This window comes from Haliotis rubra, unplaced genomic scaffold (assembly GCF_003918875.1).
Source record: "Haliotis rubra isolate DU_JTF1 unplaced genomic scaffold, ASM391887v1 Scf57, whole genome shotgun sequence".
NCBI classification, from domain to species: domain Eukaryota; kingdom Metazoa; phylum Mollusca; class Gastropoda; order Lepetellida; family Haliotidae; genus Haliotis; species Haliotis rubra.
In genome coordinates, this window is record NW_025767268.1 from 1,119,914 (window position 1) to 1,128,471 (window position 8,558).

An 8,558-nucleotide genomic window follows, 5' to 3' on the forward strand; every position below is an offset into this window, starting at 1 on the left:
GACACAGCAAGAAATGAAGAATATACCCTGCCACGCCGGCACGTAGGACATTGTTGATAAATCGTAATATCGTAATAGAAAATGAATGCCATACCTCAACAGTCAGGTTCAGTGGTGTGGCTATCTGTCTGGAGTCAAAATTGAACGTGTAAAGTAATGGCGTAGTTGTTTCTATTCACAAGCAGGCAGAAAGCAAGTCATGTCCACTGGCATCTGTCTCAACTCGGCTCGCCGATATTGGGTTCACGCACATGTTTAGAGTTACCTCCCTTCTGTAAATGCTCTTTTACTACCGCTTTGTCCAATATGATATCCGCGCGATAGTTTCCTGGATCATCGGTGCAAATTTAGTCTGTCTCACAGTCCCCGAACCACATTGTTTTCCCTAGCCCTCACTGCAATGCTAAAGCCCAAAATGAAGCAAGTCTAGATTTCCTCAGGTTTAGGATCTCCCTGGGGCTCCTTTCAATTTAAATGGGTTCGGTTTGTTTGTTACAAAATATATCTAAAATTATGTTATAAAATTATATATACTCTCCCAAAAAAGAAACGCATCATGAAAATAGAAATTTCATGTAGCAATTAATTAAAACGTGATTCATTTTACAAAAGGTTTTGCTCTGTTTATGAGTCCTATGGTGTTTATGTTTTGAAACATCACAACAAAACGCACCATCCGTAAAATACCCGTATTTAACAGCATGATCTTCAATTTCGGCGTGTAGTGTCACAGAATACACAATTCACATGCAATGCACGTGAAAGTTGGGGATCAGATAGTCTCAATGATGGGTATAAAAGGTTGATCGCTGTCTGTCGATTATTCACTGTATTGGAATATTGCAAAATGCCACGTCTAAGTGAAGCCAACCGTCATATCGCCATTGGTTTGCTTGAAGCTTGCCAGTCTCAACGTGCAGTTGCCCGACGCATGAATGTTCACCAAAGCACCATTTCACGGCTCTGGGAGAGATATCGCCGGCAGAATGCGGTAGCAGATGCCCCTCGTAGTGGGCGACCTCGAGCGACCACTGCGGCGCAGGATCGCTACATCCGGGTACATCACCTGCGTCATCGAACAGCTACGGCGACCAGTACCGCTCGACAAATACCCGGATTGGGGAGGCTTTCTGCACAGACCGTCAGGAACAGGTTGAGAGGCTGGTTTACGTGCCAGAAGACCTTATTCTGGCCCTGTGCTGCGACAACAACATTGTCGACATCGAGTTCAATAGTTCAACAACGTTCAGGCCTGGAACCTACCGAATTGGCGTAGAATCTGGTTCAGTGATGAATCACAATTTCTATTGGAACGACGCGGTGGAAGAATGCGGGTGTACAGACGTCGACGTGAACGTTTCGCCGACGCTTGCGTTGCCCAGGGTGACAGATTCGGCCGGGGCTGTGTTATGATGTGGGGAGCGATCACCTGCCGTAGGAGAAGTGATTTGGTGATGATCCAGGGCAACCTGACAGCTCAACGGTACTGTGACGAAATCCTACGCCCACACCTCCCTCCAATCATTGATCGCCAGAGGGAGTTGTTTCAACAGGACAATGCCAGGCCCCACACAGCACGTCACACTAGAGACTTCCTCCAGAACCACAACATCAATGTGCTCCCCTGGCCCTCAAGATCACCGGACTTAAACCCGATCGAACATCTGTGGGATGCCCTGGACAGACGGGTGCGACGCCGTAACCCTCAGCCCCAGACACTTCAGCAACTCGCACAGGCACTACAGGCAGAGTGGGCTGCGATTGGGCAACACGAGATTCTGAGACTTATTCGTTCGATGCCGAGGCGATGCCGTGCAGTTCTGGATGCCCATGGTGGTCACACGAGGATTTGACTTCAGCGCCACCACACGTCTCCATGTGACTCTCGAACTGACTTTCCTCGAGTTGGTGCCAAAGACGGATAAGTCTGCATTCCCAGTGTGCAATTTCGCTATATTTCATTAACTCATAAAGCCTACAAGATGTTTCAATATAAACATAAAAATACAGTTGAAATTCCTATATGCGTTTCTTTTTTGGGAGAGTATATATTCAGAGACTTAGCGTTAGTCTAGTGCAAAGTTTGTGCCTGGTTTTGAGTAGTAACTGCAGAATTATTTTTATCAGCGAAAAGCTTCACTAACAATATACTGAATTAGCATTTACACGTTAACTCAGCTTGAAAGAAAATCGATTATGTGTGTGTATACATATATCTTGATATTGGACGTATGCATGGATGCGTTCAAAGCAGTGTGCGAAATAGTTTCAAAATTGTGCTAGCCAGTCGGGCTAGCTATGCCTGAGAGTAACTAGCGTCACTAGCCCGAAATTTGAATGTAGACACCGGTTTCATTAATAAGCTGCTAATATGATGAACAATTTTATAAGGCCATAATCTTACATGATTTAAAAGCGTATTATAACTTAACAAGTCGGAGTGGTATATTCACAAAATGACCTCAGTAAAATTCACTAGCCAGTTGGGTCAGTGACTGCGGAGATTTACTGGCCCGACTGGATTTTTACTAGCCACGGGCTTGCGGGCCAGTGGCTATTTCGCACACTGGTTCAAAGTACGATTCAGCTCACCTAAAAGTGTCCATCAATGTAAGCAACACCACAAGGACGGATGTCCAGCAACCCAGTTCAAACTGGGAGCATATATCTATCACTGATCGGATGTTAGGAGTTTGCATGGCATTTTCACACCACTGTCATAACATTTCCAAGAGATAATCTCGTCCGAAGCGGGGAGCAGACGACATCCGTAATGACAGAGTTTGTCAACACACAGTAGACAGATTTGTCCAACAGACACCAAGGCTGAGCGGATATTTACCTCAAGTATCCCAGTGTCACACCACCAGTTTACTCCTTTCGAGGCCATCTTACCTGCTTCAAAATTCAATAACGTTATATAATGCAAATCGTATGGTCAAACTTTGAACAACAAGTAGACTGACTAGTGTACAGTTTAGCCAATTAAGAGTTCCTTTGAGTTTGTACCTTCATGGACTGAGGGCCTTACTGGGGAAGTGTAGGAACATTGGATCTTGTCATTGTCAGACTATAGACTTAAGTTTGAAAGTGACGTTTATTTCTTTCTTCCTTTTTTTTGTTCACTACAAGTAGTCGTAGTGAGAATATTCCTGAATGGGAATGGAGGCAAAAACTAAAACGCCGATTCCAAGATTGACAGAAATTAAATTAAAATTATCAAAAACGACGGTGGTGCATTAATTCGGCTTTTCCCAAGGAAAGAGGACATAGTCCATCAGTCTTGACATTTCGATGATACAACCTCGTGAAAAACGTTTGAACATCAAAAAGAGACCTTCGTATGCTGGTTTACGTCAGATTGGGGTTTATGCAACCGACTTCTTCCAACATAAAGCCTATGCTATGTACCCTTCACAATGACAATATACTATTCTAATGAATTCAAACAAATTGACTGCCAATTTCGATTACGTTTAATATATACTCATGCCAATAATGGTTGTCACCCCCTTCACTTTTTTTTATTGGAGAGGGGTTGGGGCGTCGAGGGGGGTGACAACCATTATTGGCATGAGTATACTTAAATCTTACACTGGAAGGAGTAGAAACACCTGTAATCTGTACACGCTGAGTTACCCTGATACCAACTCAGTAAGACTGCACGGTATTATACGGCTATAGTTACCTTTTCAAATGATACCTATTGAGATATTTTTTCTGAGAACCGATTAGATACTGTCTAAAAATATGTTAAATTTTTTGTAATTATCTCTATGGTTTAAATTCAAATCTACACAGGTTTTCATTCAAACCTAATGTTTCGTTTCGTAATTAATTGACAAAACAGGACACTTTACATACTACTATTTGCCTAAAAATAAAAAAAAAGAATCTCTTAAATCCAGTCTTATTTATAGATTGCTTTCATCAGAACCATAATATAGTTTACAGACGTAGGAAATAGGGTGTGGTTGTACCGTCAGTATCACTCACTGTCAAACGTTGAAGCTCTCAGTATATCGCAAACACGGGTACCTGAAAACAATATACAGTTTATGCACGCAGCCCAACCTTTCAGTGTATGAGCCGACCATCATTGTTTTCAACCCATGTTTGTTGTTATAAAGAGCAACTTACGTTATCAGGAGGTCAGGCTCGCTGACTTGGTTGACACATGTCATCGTATCGTATCCTTGATCATGATGTGGTGTCAGTTGTGAGACTCCCAGTTATGAGACAGTTGAGTAGGTAATTAACAACGAAAACACACCATACTCGCCTGTCTGATAGAATGGATTCACCCTAGCTAATTACTGATTTGCTATGTAACTGAATCTTGTGGAGGTTACTTAATGAAACTTTATAAGATAAATTGATTAACATACTCATGTAAATGTCTTTAATAATTAAACACTTTGTGTAGGTAACTTCGTGATCAAAGAGAAATTAATTTACCTACTCAGATTTACTCCGTCTCCGAAACTACAAGCTATAGTTTAAGAACTAAGAAATAACTCTGAAATACAAGAAATTTCCAGTCGAACTGCCTCTCATGCCAAACCCTTTCTACCCGACACAATAAATTTATAGAATGCCCTGCCAAATTCCAAAGAGTCATGCAGTCTCAAAGGATTTTAAAACCTAATTACAAAACCGAAAAAAGATTTATATTGATCTTAATTATGGTTCTTGTTTTTGTCAAATCGTTCACTGCCGCCTCAGGCTCGGATCTAGCGACCCAATCGCCGATAAGTATAACAGACATTTAATAGACAGTGCACGTTGCTCTTGTGGATATCAACTACCCGTTATAACCTGGATAATATTTTGAACGGAAACAAAGAATTTACTCCTTGTGTAAACCAGAATATATTTGAATCCGTCCACGATTATATCATCAAGACACAGCGCTTCAAATTTCTCTCAGGGAAATGCTTAAATTAACTCAACAACTTTCTCGTGATTGATTTATATTCCTACAATAACTTGTTAGACACACACAACTGCAAGTCTCTAATTATGACTACTTAGAGAATAGTTGCATTTGATGTAATCTGTATATATTTATATGTATTTAAAAATACATTTATGCAATAGTCAATATCGATGACGTCACATCCTCCATTTCGTTTTAAATTTTATGTTGCATAGCGGTGTTAACATGAGCAGTAATACTTCACCAATTCCAATTCATTTTCATAAATAATAATAAAATATGTTCAAACTAAAATTACTTTCAAACTTCATAATAGCCAATAAATATGTGTTATTCTTCTGAATCAATAAAATATTTATTGAACTATTTCTTCTGTGTAAATATAATCTTTGAAAATCTATGTCATTAGTCAACTCATCAATGGACTATGCCTCCTGTGGGTACTGGGCTGGGCTGATCCCACTTTCATTGTAGGGATGTGGAAACACCATCTATGTGCACTGAACCATTAATTAATGTGTCTCACAACTGGGAGTTCTCACAAATGGGAGGACACAGACTTCGTTGTTGCGGGGGATATAGAAACGAGTTCCGTCCGTCCGTGCGTCCGTCCGTCACACTTTGTCCGAAGCATATCTCCTAAACTATTCGTGATAGCTTAACCAAATTTGGTACACATGTCAACCACGATCCCTAGATGTGCCTTTTGGGGTTAGACCTAGATGCGAATTTTATTTTTGTGCGGTTTCCATGGAAACATGACTTAGGCGGTGACTATGAGGAGGTCATCTTGTCCGGAGCAGATCTCCCAAACTATAAATGCTAGCTTCATCAAACTTGGTACATATGTCAAGCATGATCCCTAGATGTGCCTTTTGGGGGTTAGACCCAGATATGAATTTGATTTTTGCGGTTTCCATGGAAACATGACTTATGCTGTGACTATGAGGATGTCATCTTGTTGCATTTCCATGGCAACAAGTTAGGCTTCAACTGAATTTGGTGGTAAAGTACTGTCGGAAATAGAAAAAAAACTGTTTTAAAGCTTTTATTCTGTATCCTTAAAATTTGCTGGAGATGAGGTGCGACGGTGTGAGTTCGAATCCCGGATGGGGCTCAACTCAAAAAGTACTAGAATTTGTATTTTACTAAGAAAGTGTAATCCCAAATACAACACGTTACGTTTGTCTTCTTGTTTACAGAAAAACTGAAATACTGCTTGGTGCTGCGTCAAACAACAAACAAATGTTCCATGTTACTAACATCCACTGACGGGCTGGGCACATGTCGACTCATTATCTTGCTGGTCTATTTCATCATTTTGTTCACAAGATGGTCCCCAAATATATGTAAAAACACAGCAAAGTACGCTTCTATATTTATCCGTGCTACGGGGAATTCTCAGGGATTTCTCCCGGAACATAGACGTGATCCCTTAAAGATCACATATACTCTAGGGGGGTACAAATACATAAATCACTAATTGGCGTCTACGTCACTCCAACAAACACTTAAACACATAAAAATTTGTCATTCCTTGAGTGAGACTTTAATAATGACCAGATCGTAGATGCTGCAAAATGGCAATAGCAAAATTTGTAATAAGATTTAGCCCATGTATTCTGGCCTAGTTTTCTTCATGATGTTTTAGTTATGTAAGACCTGACATGAATGTCATATGGAAGAAAAACTTGATCAGACAAATCCCCAGACCCTTGAAGCCGATACTTCCATTTGAAGTGGAATCAGTCAGGTCAATATCGTCTGTGTTGGTCCCTTGCCCAAAGCAAAGGCTGGTTAGTAGTATTTGTTTCAGAATTACAAGCACATCAACCAGATACAGTTTAAGTTTCTCATTGTGGTTTATGTTATCAAGGGCTGAGGACTGTTTCATAATGTTGGAGTTGGGTCTTGACAAGTCAAATCTTGTGCTGGTCATCCTCAGTCACATGGGGCATTGGAGAGATTTCATGTGACTCTTAAACATATTATCAGCTTTTGAAACTGAAAAGAATTGGGATGAAGGAATACTGTTATTGTTTGCAGTTAGGTTGTTGTTGGTGGCTTGTTGTCTTATGCCACAGTCAGCTATACTCCAGCTATACGGCAACAGTCTGTAAATAATCGGACAAGACAATCCAGTGATCAACATCATAGAGTCAGGTCAGAAGAGTTAGGGCTCATTCACTTTGAGTTAGTCTTGGGTGGAGCAGTACCAGTCACAAAGAACCAATACAGAATTGTGACTTATTGACCAATCACACTTGAATTTACGCAACCATTTGTTAAACATCACATACACACACTTAAGTTGGAGCATTTTAACTTCAAATCTGTGGTGGAGAATGACATCACGGAATCAATAGACAGTGAGTGGAGTTCACCTGCATCCTCTAACCCATGCCTGACATCACCTGTTAATGTTGTACAGACATGAAATAAGTAAACTTGTCATCCAATAAATAAAAGTGGCACAAGCCTTTTCACTGCTTAAGAAATCTCTGCCAAAAGCAAAACCATTTTATGATTCAGACTGTATTGCGAGCATATCAAATAGTGACTGACTGAGTTTGGTTTTACGCTGCTTTTAGCAATATTCCAGCAATATCAAGGCTGGGACACCAGAAATGGGCTTCACACATTGTACCCATGTGGGGATTCGAACCCGGCTCTTCAGCGTGATGAGCCAACACTTTAACCACTAGGCTACCCCACCGCCCCTATCAAATAGTTAACAAACCATGAGTTGTGAATAGGTGGAAGCACTGTTCCCCATATGCTAGAAGCAAAGGCAGATCCATTGTTAACTATTTTGAGTGGCATGTAGAATTTGGTGTGATGAACAACAGGGAAAGTTTCATGGATATACATGTATAACTCCAATTGTTCACTCCCAAACACAACAAAGTATGACTCAGACCACAAACTATGAACTGATGGCTGTATTGACAGAACTGGTCAAGCAGTTTGTCAGTAAGTATGTTGAGTGAGTGAGCGAGTTTAGTTTTACGCAGCACTGAGCAATATTCCAGCTATATGGCGGCAGTCTGTAAATAATCGAGTCTGGACCAGACAATCTAGTGATCAACAGCATGATCATCGACCTGCACAATTGGGAACCAATGACATGTGTCAAACAAGCCAGCGAGCCCAACCACCAAATACCGTTAGTCGCCTCTTACGACAAGCATGGGTTACTGAAGGTTCATTCTAACCCGGACCTTCACGGGTCCAGTAAGTATGTTAAGTTTGACCTCATTAAGAAGCATTTTTAGATTACACTTACTGAATGAAACATTCCAGCAATATCACGGCAGGGGACACCAGAAATGGGCTTCACACATTGTACCCATGTGGGGAATCGAAGCCGGGGGGGTCTTCAGCGAGACGAGCGACCGCTTTAACCATTAGGCTACCCCACGGCCCCTACTGAATGAGGCGAGATGTCTGCTTTTGCTACACCAGATAGACTATATCATCCCAAAGTTGTGACATCACATCTTAGCCAACAAAGTACCTAACCTTACATCCACAACAATATCCGCCATTCAGTGGTTTGGAATGATCATTAAAGGATCTGTGCCTTCCTTGAGGAACTATCCCATTCAAACTTGTAAAT

The 8,558-nt window shown here is 41.1% G+C and overlaps 1 protein-coding gene across 3 annotated transcripts in view; it reads right to left on the reverse strand.

Annotated features, from left to right (window-relative positions):
* LOC124254242 (glutathione synthetase-like) overlaps window positions 1–8,558 on the reverse strand; it is a 37,452-nt gene that overhangs the window by 16,555 nt on the left and 12,339 nt on the right. Inside the window, exon 1 of one of the 3 annotated variants that reach the window (XM_046688147.1) lies at window positions 95–315. The exons of the other annotated variants lie outside the window; for them this stretch is intronic. The gene's annotated coding sequence lies outside the window, so the exon portion shown is untranslated. Of the gene's footprint in view, window positions 1–94; window positions 316–8,558 lie in introns of those variants that run through there. 3 annotated transcript variants of the gene reach the window in all.